Here is a 13,738-nt window from a genome sequence, read left to right on the forward strand (position 1 = left end):
TGATATTTTTATTTTTTAGAAATTCAAAAATCCTTTTGAACACACTATGGAGGCCGGATTCGTTAAAGCACAATCTAAATAATCTTCCTCAAATAATATCAATGGTGATATTCGAATATTTCCGAGAGGATGAGAGGTTTAATGTTCCAGAAACGCGAGGAGTTGAATACGAGGAGATAAGCCTTTTACGTTTCGTCTTCGAAGTCGAATGCACGTTCTTCGGTTTCTCCGTTTCTCCCATGACATGGGAACCGGTTCGCTAGCGTTTCTCTCCTATCGGACGTCACTTCCTATGCCATTTGACGTCATAAGGGCTTGAACTTTAAAAATTAATTTTAAAAAAACTACTTATCGTATCGCAAAAATTTTTTCACCTATGATGTTCATACATGTTACTCTATCATATAAAAATAAAATTGAAAAATCGAAAACTTCCCTATTTACCGCATTTTTTGCCCTTTGAAATTTAAATTAACATTTTAAAACGTATTCATTGTTGTTTGAGTAAGAAATAATTTATTATTTTTTCCATTTAACAGGTCGCTGTTTTCTGCCTGCTATCATTGGCTGCAGCCCAGTACAAACCTCAGTATGAAGCCGCTGCATATGCCAAACCTTACGATTCAGCTTACGTAAGTACATAAAATGTTTAGTTTACGCAATATCGATGTAATAAGTCTAACTAATGTAAAATCTACCAGTTATTTAGGAAAGAATGAATGAGGTGAGTTGGCGTAAGAGGAAACAGAATTTCAAACTTTGAGAAGGAATTAGTAAATGGAGGGAGCAAGTCCATTCATTTGTTTAACAAAAGCTGAGGCTAAGACTCCCGAGTCACGTGACTCAACAACGACGAATGGTTGACACGTTATGCGTGAAACTAGCGAAAGAAACCTGATTTCTTCCAATGCTTTCCTTTAAAATTGGTCACGTGACTTGGGGGTCTTCGCTTCACGAATGAAGTCTTCACTCCTTCACGCATTGAAATCATTGAGAAGAGATAAATCTCTTCTCAATGATTTCAATGCGTGTGTGTGTGTGTGTCTCAACTTGTAAGTTCATTTTCTTTTGGATGATTTGAACGATTAAATTTTATGCACTGTGTCCAAGACTATTCTCTCTCTCTCTCTGAGAGTAACTGGACATGAAAAACTTGACGTGTTAGCAAATGAAATCATATTCCCTTTTATCCCAGAGACTATGGGGGGAATGGAAACACAACATTTGTATTTCCCCATGAGGTTGATGCAGGTAGGTAACCGCACTATACACAATCAGTTTAGAATTTTAAGAGGTGCTACACAAATAACACTCAACCTGTGGTCTGTAGGTCGCATGCGACCCGATGAATCGTCCAAATATAATCTAACATAGTTTAATAATAAAAACATAACAAAAATTTAAGTACGCACTGAATTCATGTAAAATACACACAAAGATGTCATTTACAACAAAATTTCATCTTCCAAAAAATTAGAAGAATGAAAAACTTTGTTTCCATTTACCAGAATTTATGGGGTAAATGGATACATCTTAATTGCATGTCTTCATATATATAATAGCAAATATCACTGATCAAGTAACGCTCTGACGTCATCAGCAATGGTACTCGTGCCATAGCATGATAATTTGATAATATTTTTTGGTGATGTTTGACATGGGGCAGGAAAACGCTTTATTTCGACAGGACTGAACTCGATCCGGTCACTTAACTGTTTTTCTGATAAGACTGTAATTTTAGGAAGATGAAGAAACGAAAAAGTGGACAACGCTATCTACTGGAGTTTAGGGTTAATCCATTGGAGTTAGGGTTACACTTTTCAATTATCAAAATATCACCCAACACGCAATTGCTTCGTTCAAATGTACAGTAGATAGGAAAAACTTTTTTCTGACGCATACAAAGGATGGGATGCACCCCTTTTAACTCTGGTAAAAAATTGAAAAGGATTTTTTTTAAAGAATTACATTCACATGGTCGATGCGGGATATGTTTCTACATACAATGCACCAATAAACAGAAAATCGCAATTTTTTGGACTTACGTCATTCTAGCTCTGAGGTACAGAAACGATGATTGAAATTTTTGTAGCCTTTCACATGATGATGCAAAACTAGTTGAAACCAGCTACTTCGCATTTGTAGACCACAACATACTTTGAAAAACAAGTTTTTTCACAGTGCCACCTTCAAACAATGATGACGCCTACATAATTATTTAGAAACAATGCTCAGAGTCTCTTTTATATGTTAAAGCTTGACCACGGAGAGATGGTGGATGAACTCGAAGCGGAAACGAAACACTTCATTTTGCAGTAGGAATGATCGGCGAGATCCGGCATGTAGTTAAAAATTAACTTCTCACGAGTTCTCGCTGATTCCACCTATAACAAAATGAAGTGTTCCGTTTAAGCTTCCCGTTCATCCGCCAACTCTCTATGGCACAGCTATACCTTAAGTCTTCGCTCACTAGCACTTAAGTTTTCAAAAGTACCACAGATCGAGTAATAGAGTTTTTCTTTTTACTCCAGCTGATCCTATATGAGTCAGTGAGAAGCAAAGGGATGTAAGTGCCAAAGTTAAAAAATTTGAAGATAACCAATACAAATAGTAGGTGAACCTCTCCTCTGTTTCGTTGCTAGAGATAATACTTGTAGCCCTGGTACTGGTAGGTGCTGCTATAGAGCATGATTTAGAAAAACTTTCCAATGAAAGCCTATCTAGAACCCGAACTTTAAACGCGTTTTTGCTCAAGACTTGAAAATGTCCACTTAAACCCCTTCGCTTCTCACTGCCTCACATGTGAAACTATGTGATGTACACACGAACAAAGTCTCTCACTTTCCGATTCCGAGTCACAACTGACTACAACTGTATTTATGTCGAGGACTGCATACTAAGTGCCTTGCCTCCATTATTTTTTTAACCGATAGATGGCAGCACCATCACCGGATCGAACAGTTAATGAGAATTTAGAACTAGTCCAGGAGCTGATAGCTACCTGGTGCTAGCACCCACAGAGGTATCGTTTCACTTGGAGGACATTGAGACAAGTCTCTCAGTTAATAGCATCGGAAAACCTCTATGAGGGGCGGGGTGTATCCCGACGATTCGGAAATATGCAGTAAAGCGGGAACACGCTACTTACATCTTGCAGGGGTGCCCCCCAAGAGCAAAGGAGCACCCCCTAAAAATCGCAAAGACTCCCCAAAAGAAAGAGCCTTCCCCGAAATGAAAAAAATACCCGTCAAACCTCCCCCCCCCCCACCTAAAAATTTCAATGACGCTGTCTGCGTCATGCCCCCCCCCCCCCGAATTTAATGACCCTGCCCCAGCTAAATCAACGTCGTGAATGGCCACGCCGGAAACCACTTGACTATGATTTCAGTGTCACCGCGAGGAGCGACGTCGAAGATCGGCGATTCACTCCAAGGAAACCAGGGCTTTAGTTGCCACCACTGACCGTCTTTGAACGCGCTAATCTTGAATTAAACGAGCAAAAGCGTAGAATGCAACGCTGCTTGCATTTTAAGCCCTGGTTTCCAAGGAGCGAACTCGCCGATCCTCGGCGTCGCTCCTCGCCGTGACGCTGAAATCAAAGTCAAGTGATTCCGGCGTGGCCATTCACGACGTCGATTTAGCTCGGGCGCGCATGCGCAGAAGAATGAAGTTTTCCCCTCGGCTAGGAGCAACACCGAAGATAGGCGATTCACTCCTAGGAACCCAGGGCTTTATCAGGCTACGGTAAACGTTGTTAGCGCGAATGCACTCAGCCGCACTAGTGCGCTTTCCAGACGCTTGCCCGTCTATCTAGAGGACCTAGGTTGCCCATGGAAGTGGTTTCTTGTAGTATATCTACTTAATACTAAATAATGGTAGAGGGCGCCTTGTTATTCAATCAATTGCTATTCTCCAAGTTGATGCTGTTGGTAAAGAAGTCCGTCTCGCGTTGTTGTTGAAAACTCTAGAACAAGCGTTAAGCAAGTGGTTGACGTAAATTTAATACACTATGAATAAATTTTGGAACAAAATCAGGTTTTTCTTTCATATTTCTTTCTGTTTTCATGTGCTCCCTTCTCACTGGACGGTAAAAGTATGACCTATTTGTTTTCGTATTGCACCCCCTCCCCCCTCCCCCCCTCCCCACTTCCACTAATCCGCATAAAGTAGTGACCCAGGGAAATTCCTGATCATTACATATTTTTTTAGATACTTCATGCGTCAGAGAATTACAACGATTGAACTGTCAAATTTTAATTAATCACTATCGTAATAATAAGACTGCTTGGTTTCTTCACAGGAGGAGAAACCCGAACCATACGTTTTCGGCTATGACGTCAAAGACGAATATGGTGCCACTTTGAACCGAAAAGAAGAAAGTGACGACTACGGAAACAAGAGAGGCAGTTACGGATATACCGACCCATACGGAATTTACAGACAAGTAGACTACGTAGCAGACGAAAAGGGATTCAGGGCAATCATTAAAACCAACGAACCAGGCACCGAAAGCCAAAACCCATCCGGTGTCGAGCTGCAATCTTCAGCAGAACCAACCAAATACGAAGCTCCAGCCACTTACGAAAAAGCCCCTGCGTACGCCCCAGCTAAGCCCTCGTATAGCGGGCCAGCTTCAGCTTACAAACCAGCTCCAGTTGCTTATGGTCCAGCTCCAACTTACAAGCCGTCCCCAGCTTTCGCTTATCAACAAGTAGCACCCAAAGCTTATGCTGCTCCTGAATATCAGCTTCCAGCACATAAGTCATATCCAGTTCCAGAGTACCAGCCATCAGCTCCTAAAGCTTACGTAGCACCTGAATATCATCACTCAGCACCTGCAGCATATGATGTTCCTAAATACGCAGCTCCTGAAGCTTATGCTCCTCAAGAATATGCTCCATCTGAACCGAAAGCTTATTCACCTTCTGCTTACCAACATGAAACCCCTGCGTACCAGCCTCCAGTTTACGAAGAGTCGCAATCGAGTCACTACAATGCTCCTTCAGTAGACAGTTACGCGCCCTACTAAGGTTACAATCTAATTGTGATTTTATTTATTACTATTTATTCGATTTAACTGTTTGCTTTTCATCTAGTATTTGTGGAAGCTTGTCCTTGTTTTGTTAGAGCTTTGTCACATACAGTGGATGGAAGTTTTACTTTGTGTTGAACAGAAAATTGCTATGCAATAAAAAATATTTTTGTAAAAATAATCAATGGTCTATTTTTTATCTGAAAATTATTTAAAAAAATTCTTTGTCAATATTTAAAAAAAAAACTATAAAGCTCAAGTAATTAACAAAATGCTGAAAATTTCTACCGTGGGAAGGTAAAACTCAGATACAGTGGTGGTCAAAGTTATAAGAATAGACGAAAACCTCCGGCTTTATTTTGTTGGAAAGTTCTGCAAATTTTATGACTGGAAACTAATGGGAAATGAAACATTTTTATTAATTTTACTGGGAAAATATAGGAATTTCGTATATCTTTATCTTTTCTTTACTAATAATAAAGCTGAAAGTCTTTCTGTCCGAAGGATGTCTGGATGTCTGTAGGATGTCTGTGACGCGCATAGCGCCTAAACCGTTCGGCCGATTTTCATGAAATTTGGCACAAAGTTAATTTGTAGCATGGGGGTGTGCACCTCGAAGCGATTTTTCGAAAATTCGATGTGGTTCTTTTTCTATTCCAATTTTAAGAAAAAAACTATCATAAATTACGAAAATATCATAACGTGGAACCGTAACATGGGCGCAAGCCAATTGGCGAGAGAATTCACCATACATTATTTGTAAATATACAGGCGAACCAAAAGACCTTTTAATTTTTCTATTACGGGCAAAGCCGTGCGGGTGCCACTAGTATAGAATAAAGTTTGAATAGACAACAACAGCATTTTTGTTTTTAATTTTAATACAATCAGAATGATCTAAAAACGACAGAAATTTTTTTTTGTCCCATCTCAAAGCGCGCGATTATATATATATTTTTAAAGTTATTTACAACTAAAAATAGATTAGTTTCGTTTTCCGCTGAAACGGGGAGTCACGTGACTCTCCGAGAAGTGACGTGGGATGTGCCTCGCTTCGCAGTCGCTTAACGTCTTTCTTCGATGTCCGTGTGCTTTATGTATTTCTGTGTTTAGTTCGGGTATTTAATTAAGTAATTTTTGCATTTACTTTTCTGTCGAAAATATTTTTTTTTTTTTTTTGTGATCATTACATGGTTGAATGTTATCAGTTTCCAAACCACATCTTAACTTCCAAGAAAAAAACATCTACTGTATATTCAGAAGGAACAGTTCCATTCTTTCCCTGCGCTCGCTTGCGCTATTGTTCAAATTTTCGAGAATTCTCCAAATTCACCCTAGGGAAGCGAAGAATGTACAGATTAAAGGGGAATGACACTTTCCAGGAATTTTGAGAGATCGCACATTTGCAGGTGGTCAATGGTCACTTGAGGAATTTGTTTTAGAACAGAAGGCATCACATAAACATGAAACATGAATCAAAGAATTGATCTTATTATATCCTTGAATCCTAAATATTTCCTTGAATCATTCCAGTCAAAGAATTGATCTTGCTTTGAAAGCATATTAATGCGGGCAGAAATTCAATTAATTTCATACATCAAATATAGAAGCTATTTCTAGAGTCATTAAAAGTGATATACCAACTTTTTTTTTTTTATGCTCAAAAATAAGAAAAAAAACTATCGCTTTTTTAGTTTAAAAAAAAAAAGACTTGTCCATGCTTAATTTCGCTTAAACATTGATTTATATGAAAAATTATTTTTACAGCTTATATGTCCTATGTTCCATTAAGGTTACTTATTTTTCGAAGTTCTCACAACTTTAAAAATAACTTTTTTAGGCCTTTTCTTACATTTTTATAAATATTAGTTTGTGCTTTTTTATTTTTTTGCATTAATTTTAAGAATCGATCGAAAACAATGTGCAAAAATTGTTTTAAAGAAATTAAAATTAATAATATTTTAAAACTACTCAAGCTTAAAGTTATATTTTCATTCACTTTTAGTTTTTCTTTAAAATTATTATTTAAAATTGATATTTCCAACAAATGCTCTTAGGGTAAATTAGAATCGAAAAAAAAAAAAAAAACTTTAAATTTTCTGTAAGCTTGGAAATATAGACTCAGTAAGAGTAAGAACAACAAAATATTTAATATTTAACATAATGCATATTTTTACAAAAACATTTTTAAAATGAAACAGTATTGTACTTATTTTTGTTCTTATATCCTTTGTCTACAATTTGTAGCTTTTTTTTTTTTTGAAGAAGTTGAATAAAAAGAAATTGAAGTAGAACTGATTGAAATATCATATCATATTTTGCATCAAACAACATCTCAGATATATTCTAATGTACTTTAGAATATATCTGAGTATATATATATATATATATATATATATATATATATATATATATATATATATATATATAATTCTCTTACGTGCCGGCAAATGAAGGGGTGAATTTCTAAACCTCTGTTGGCAACACTTCGCCGATAAATCATGTAAATAAACTTCTACGTTGTTTTGAAATCTTGAATCACAGAATACTCAACGAACTTTTTTTTTTTGAGATGAGTTTGAGTCGGGCTGTGGCCCATTTCAACCTTAATCAGCAAAGAAAAGCTCAAAGAAGGCAGGAAACCGTTCTTGAATCCAATTTAAGACGAGCCATTTCCAGAGTTGTATTCTCTGATTCGCTGCCGATAATTTTTAGCGGCTGGGGAATTTTCAGTCAGCAGTTCCTTCAACAGATCAGGTGCGTCACACAATGCCGGTAACCGCACCTTTCCGTCATGGCAACATTTAGTATATTTATTTGCAGTATTACGCTCTTTCTGCCAATAAAGAGCACCACAAAATTCGCATTCTTCACACATTGCTCCACAATCATGTTCATCGGCAATGTTGTTTTGAACGCGTAATCGCTTTGAGCGTCGTCTATTCTCTGCTTCAGTACGACAGTTCAGTTCAAAATGAATAACCGAGAAAGAATTTACTTTATTCCTTTTATTCTCAGCTGAAAGGTTTCGCCAAATTTGTTTAGGGTTATAGTAGTTTTAGTATTGTGCAAGCAAAGTAGCCTTGGCGAGTTTTCGCGTTTTTAGTTAAACCATTTTTTGTTCGTGACGTGGCAAGGATTCAGAATAACAACAAGAAGGACAAACGTTTGAGAAAATATGTTTGGTGCTCTCTGAGCCTGTTTTTAGTCATGGCCAGCTCTATGTGGCATTATCAAGAACAAGATCTTTTGAAGCAGTGTCAGTTGTGGCTCCCAAACGGGACATTTTTAATTGTGTATATGAGGAAGTTTTCTCAGATTAGAATATATAAGAGTGTAAATATGTAAATATATATAAGAGTGTAAATAATGTAAATACATCCCTCGGGGGAGCCTGTAACCCCTAGAGGGCGCGTCCCCAGGTGGCGGATAGGGGAATGCCTTCATTGGTTTTCCAATGGGTGGTAGAAGGGAAATAAAATACCTTCCGCGGACCAACAGGTAGAAGTGCAATCTCTCCAAAGCAATGACAGACACTTTTGTATCTATAATGGTAAAGTTGTGCACATTGCCAAGGCAGTCATCTTACATACAGCAAAGTTAAACTGTCGAAAATCTGGCTAAAGCAGACAAATTAACATTATGAACGTAATTTTCATATTGGTTAAATGGATGGTGACCTAAATGCAATTACCAACTTTAATTTTTACGGAAAATTTTAGCTAGGCTAATGTATTGGCATACAGCGAGCGAGCGAAGCGAGCATGGATCGCGAAGCGATCCACAGGGAACTGCGTAAGCAGTTCCGGGGGTTGGCGAGCGATAGTGAGCAGGGGGCGATAGCCCCCTAGTATATATATATATTAGGGTGTCCCGAAAAAATGAAAGTCGTTTTTTTTTAAAAGCATACCCTCTTATTTTTTTCCTTTTATATCAAAACCGTTGTAAAAAAAGTTTCATGCAATTTGAAGCCCGGTAACCCGTGCCGACTTGCGCCTAAAGGCCTAAACGTGTAAATACCTCGTGTATTCATAAGCAAGCGAACGCTGGCGACGCGATACTTTGAGAAGCTCAAAACTGCTGTAAATAGCGCACAGAAAACAAATGAAAGCAGAAAACATATGTTCGGGGGGGGGGGGGGGGGGGGAGGGGGGCTATCCGTGGCAATTTTCAAACCGTCAAACATGTCAGTACGAATACATTCTGGTCAGCGATCGCAGTATAGTCCTTCCATAGGGAACGAATCATGGCTGTGGAATTGCAAAGTTTGAAAAAAGAGATATTTTTAATAGGGAGTCTTATAACACCAAACTACGGGCTTGAAATTTCCCTCAAACAGACAAGTTCTGTCTGTTTTGTTTTATAACATTCGAGAAGTAAATTTAACCATCAGTGAAAGCGCATATCTCGCTATTCGGGAATGCATCATATTTTGGGAAAAGGCACGCATTCCCACCAAATCGTTGCCAAATTTTGTGAATAAACTTAAAAACCTGAATCAAATTTGAAGAGACTTACAAAAAAATGCAAAGAAACTGCAAGTAGTATTCAGGCAGCGCCAACAAGACTTTAAGAGTAATTTAAACAATTTATTTAATATTGCACACGCTGATGCACTTCGTTTGATCAAAATAGAGGAAGTTGGGATTTTCTTGCAACTTTAAAGAGAGCCCGACCGACGTGGTCACTTTAGGTGGAGTGGATAAAAAACTGGCCGACAAAGAGGAAAGGGCTCGACTTTGAGCTGTCCAAGAAGAAAATAGGCGCATTAAATACGATTCCGCTTCAACATCCTCGGAATTGTATGAACCTGTACAAGAAGATTCCCCTTCGAGCTCTAGTGAAAATATTAATTCAGAAAATTTCCCTGAAACATATAAATCAGTACCTAGAACAAGTTTATCAGAACCTGGAACAAGTATATTAGAACCTGGAACAAGTATATCAGAACCTGGAACAAGCATTCCAGAACCTGGAACAAGTATTCCAGATCCTGGAACAAGTATTTTCAGAACCTGGAACAAGTAAATATGTAATAAGGAGCGATTTTATTACTCCAAAGTCAGTTGCTGCATTGGACAGGTGTCCAAGTATACTAGATTATGTGTTTATTCTTGAAGCTACTATTGATGCACTTGGGCCATAAGTAAATCTTCAATTCAAAGAATTCGAACTGAAAAGTGGAAGGAGCACGAGGAAAGAATAAAAATTGGTTTTCAGTACGAGGTACCATCTGTAGTGAATTTACCCTGGGATATGAAACTGTTGCTTGCTTTGAGTGCTCAAAAATCAAAAGAATATGGCTTATATATAGTTTTTTTATATGGATGTGACGAACAATTCCTTGCTGAGTCTAAACTGGATAATTCCACATTAAAAGAACAAACAAAGGCTGTTTGAAAGGCAGTTTTAGCTTGGAATCTCGAAGACAAAGATAAAACTTTCTGTTGTGATACTACAGCTCCTTTAAGTGGTTCTTGGGCTATTCTTGAACTGATATATGAACTGATCTATCCCACTAAAATACAGTGCTAAAGAGGAGCTGCGGAGTTGTTCCGAACTGTACCCTAACTTGAAAAATTTACTTGACTTTTACTGTGCTGAACTTACTAATATTACGGTCAGGAATGACTATCAAGAGTTGATAGAACTACCTATCATATTTTTAGGTGGAGATACAGAAAATGAATTTAAAATAAAACCACCGGGAGCCATGCACGAAGCTCGATGGATAGCTCGAGCGATTTACTCCATAAACTATTACTATTTAGTTCACAACTAAAATTAGATACGAAGGAAAGTGAAGCATTGTATGATGTCTGCTTGTTTGTAGCGACAATATACGTGAAACCATGGCTTCAATGCATTTTGGCAGTCAAAGCACCCAACAAAGATCTGTGCTTTTTGATAAAAGTGTACGAAAATGTGGACCCAATTATCTCAAAAGCTGCTCTACAAAAATTCATCCAGCGTTTATGGTATGGTCAATAATATTTCATTCCTTGATGTGAAAAAGACTGTCTCAATGCTTAAAGCAGTAAACGATGCAGCTGAAAGATTGGTAAAAATGATGCAAGACTTTCATGGTTTGCTAACAGCTGATGAGGAACAAAAACAATCTGTGTTATGTTGCATTCAAGAGCAGTGGAAGCTCTATCCTGACTGCAAAAAGCAAACATTGAATTAAAAATATGTGCAGCAATGTTTCTTGTAGTCTATGATGCCGTGTGTAGTAAGGAATTATACAGTTTGCAATCTTTCCACTGTGGTCGCCGTACAGGATTTCAGGTCCAACTTTGACCTCAAGTCGGCACGGGTTCCCGTTATTTTATTGCAATGAAACTTTTTTCTCATGTTTCTGAGGTGAAAAGGAAAAAATTTGGAGGGTATGCGTATTTGATTTCACAAATTTTTTTTTCGCCATTATATCTTGGGACACCCTAATATATATATATATATATTTTTTTTTTTTTCGCATGCATGCATGTTTTTGGCATTAAAATAACGTGTTTCGTTTTTCTTAATTTGCATACAAATTTTTTCCGGGTTAGCAGCAATATTGAAAGGGATTTTGCAGTTAATCAGTGCCATAAATTTTCAAATTTAATTTTAAAAACATTGTATTTGAATTGAAAGAGAAGATTAAAATCGCGTACGAGCTGCATTCCATCCATCGATAGCAGTCAAACCCAGAGGCGTAGGAACTTAGTGGAAGTAGGGGGAGCTGAGACACATTATGCCATACGCAGAAAATAATTTGGGGGGGGGGGGCGACTTAATTTTTTTGACCATAAGAAATTAGTTTCTCTCTCCATCTCTCTCTCTCTCTCTCTTTCCCAGCAAAGTTTTCAATCATATTTAATAAATACATTGTATATGGAGATAATGAGGTGATAAAACTCCGGTTTTGAAAGGGGGGTTGGTGAGTACTCGAGGATGAGCACGTATAAATAGAGGAGTTCCGGGGACCTTCCCCGGGGAAAATTTCAAAATTCTTGTTCTAAAAACGACTTTTTAAGCGATTTTTGAAATATTAAGGGGAGAAATGGTACGAATAAACTTCCCGGAAAATGTTTCGAAATTAATGTCTTAACTAGTATGTTGTGGCCCTCACGAAACTTTCTTCTATATTTTTCCTTTTTCTGATCCCTCCCCATGCTTGACGAGGAAGCAATATTCCTAACAAAAACAAAATGGCACATGCAAAAACTTGACCACCATCCCAATGTCTGAATGATTGCAAAAGCAAAGCAAAGAGCGAAAATTGAAAGTTACTTTAAAAGCCTTACTTGAATTAATTACAAATATTTTATTTGTTAACAAACATAAGATGGCAACAGTTAAAAATTTTAAATCATTGAGATAATATTTCCTATCATTTCCATACAATTAAAACCACGAGAAATACGCAGACGACAATCTATTACGATTTATCTTTCTTATTGTTGCATTAATAAAAATATTTTTATTCGAAAAAAAAAAAAAAAAAAATCAACACCTCTTGGAGCGATCGGCGTCAAAATTGAACCAAAGCCTGTTTACATATGGATTCACATATATTCCAAATTTCAACCAGAACGTAGCATTACTTCTTGAGATAGGGCACTCAAAATGGAAAAAAAGAACGGGTGATTGCGCTACCCCCTTTTTAGCTGTTGACACAAAAATAAAATCAGTTCTTATACCCACTAAGGGCTACTTGCCGATAAATTTTTCTTTCATTCCGTTCATTATTTCTTGAGATACAGCAGTCACAATTGACGACAAAAAACGTTCTATAGCTCAATCCCCGTTTGAGTTATTGACACCAAAATTGAATCAGCGCCTGTTCCTGTTAATACCAACATATGGACCAAATTTTGTTTAATTCTGCCAGTTACTTCCTGAGGAATAGCAAGCACGCGTAACTCGAAAAACGTCCCATTGCTCCACCCCCCTTGGAGGAATTCGCGCTAAAAACTAATGGGTACAAGTTCACATAGGGGCACATATGTGTGCTAAATTTCGTTCGATTTCATGCGGTAGTTTTTGTTGTAGAGCGGCCACAAAAAACTGGTCACACACAGACGTGACACACATACATACACACACACACACATACACACATACACACACACACAGACAGACAGACATTTTCCAAAAATGGTCGAAATGGACTCAGCACACCTCAAAACGTTCGAATCCGTCAAAATTCGAAATTCGAAAATTTGCACGAATCCAATACTTTCTTCTATATATTAGATATAGAAGAAAGTAAAAACGGATTATATACTATATTTGTTAACGCTAGTGAAACTAATATGACTCGAAGGATTGTCCTCGATCGAATTTCAAATCGATTTACATCTCCCTCCCAATATTTCGAATTTGAAGATCCAAAATCAAAATTGTAGACAATCTTCAATGATGTCAGGGAAAAAGGCTGTTCTAGGGCTCTACTCTGGTAATCTTTCAAAGTTGTCCTAGAAAGCGTTCTTCAATGGTGTTATCAGAAATGGTTCAGAGGTTCCTTCTCTTTATTTTTTTCGAAATTATAATATCTAAAAAACGCGAATGCGGATGATATTTGTCAGCGTTAGGGGCAGGTCCCGAATAACAAAATGTGAGGCCCTAGGCCTGCAATAATTTCAGGGCTCCCTGAAGACTCTATTAGCCCTGTCGGAATTCATTTTCGTGGGCCAAAGAACTATGTAAATTATTCATCAT

General features: G+C 37.6%; 1 pseudogene; it reads left to right on the forward strand.

Annotated features, from left to right (window-relative positions):
• The first annotated feature begins 527 nt into the window (after positions 1 to 527).
• Positions 528 to 5,029, forward strand: LOC129229708 (uncharacterized; annotated as a pseudogene).
• Positions 5,030 to 13,738: the final 8,709 nt, after the last annotated feature.

The sequence above is a fragment of the Uloborus diversus genome, chromosome 9 (genome assembly GCF_026930045.1).
Source record: "Uloborus diversus isolate 005 chromosome 9, Udiv.v.3.1, whole genome shotgun sequence".
NCBI lineage: Eukaryota > Metazoa > Arthropoda > Arachnida > Araneae > Uloboridae > Uloborus > Uloborus diversus.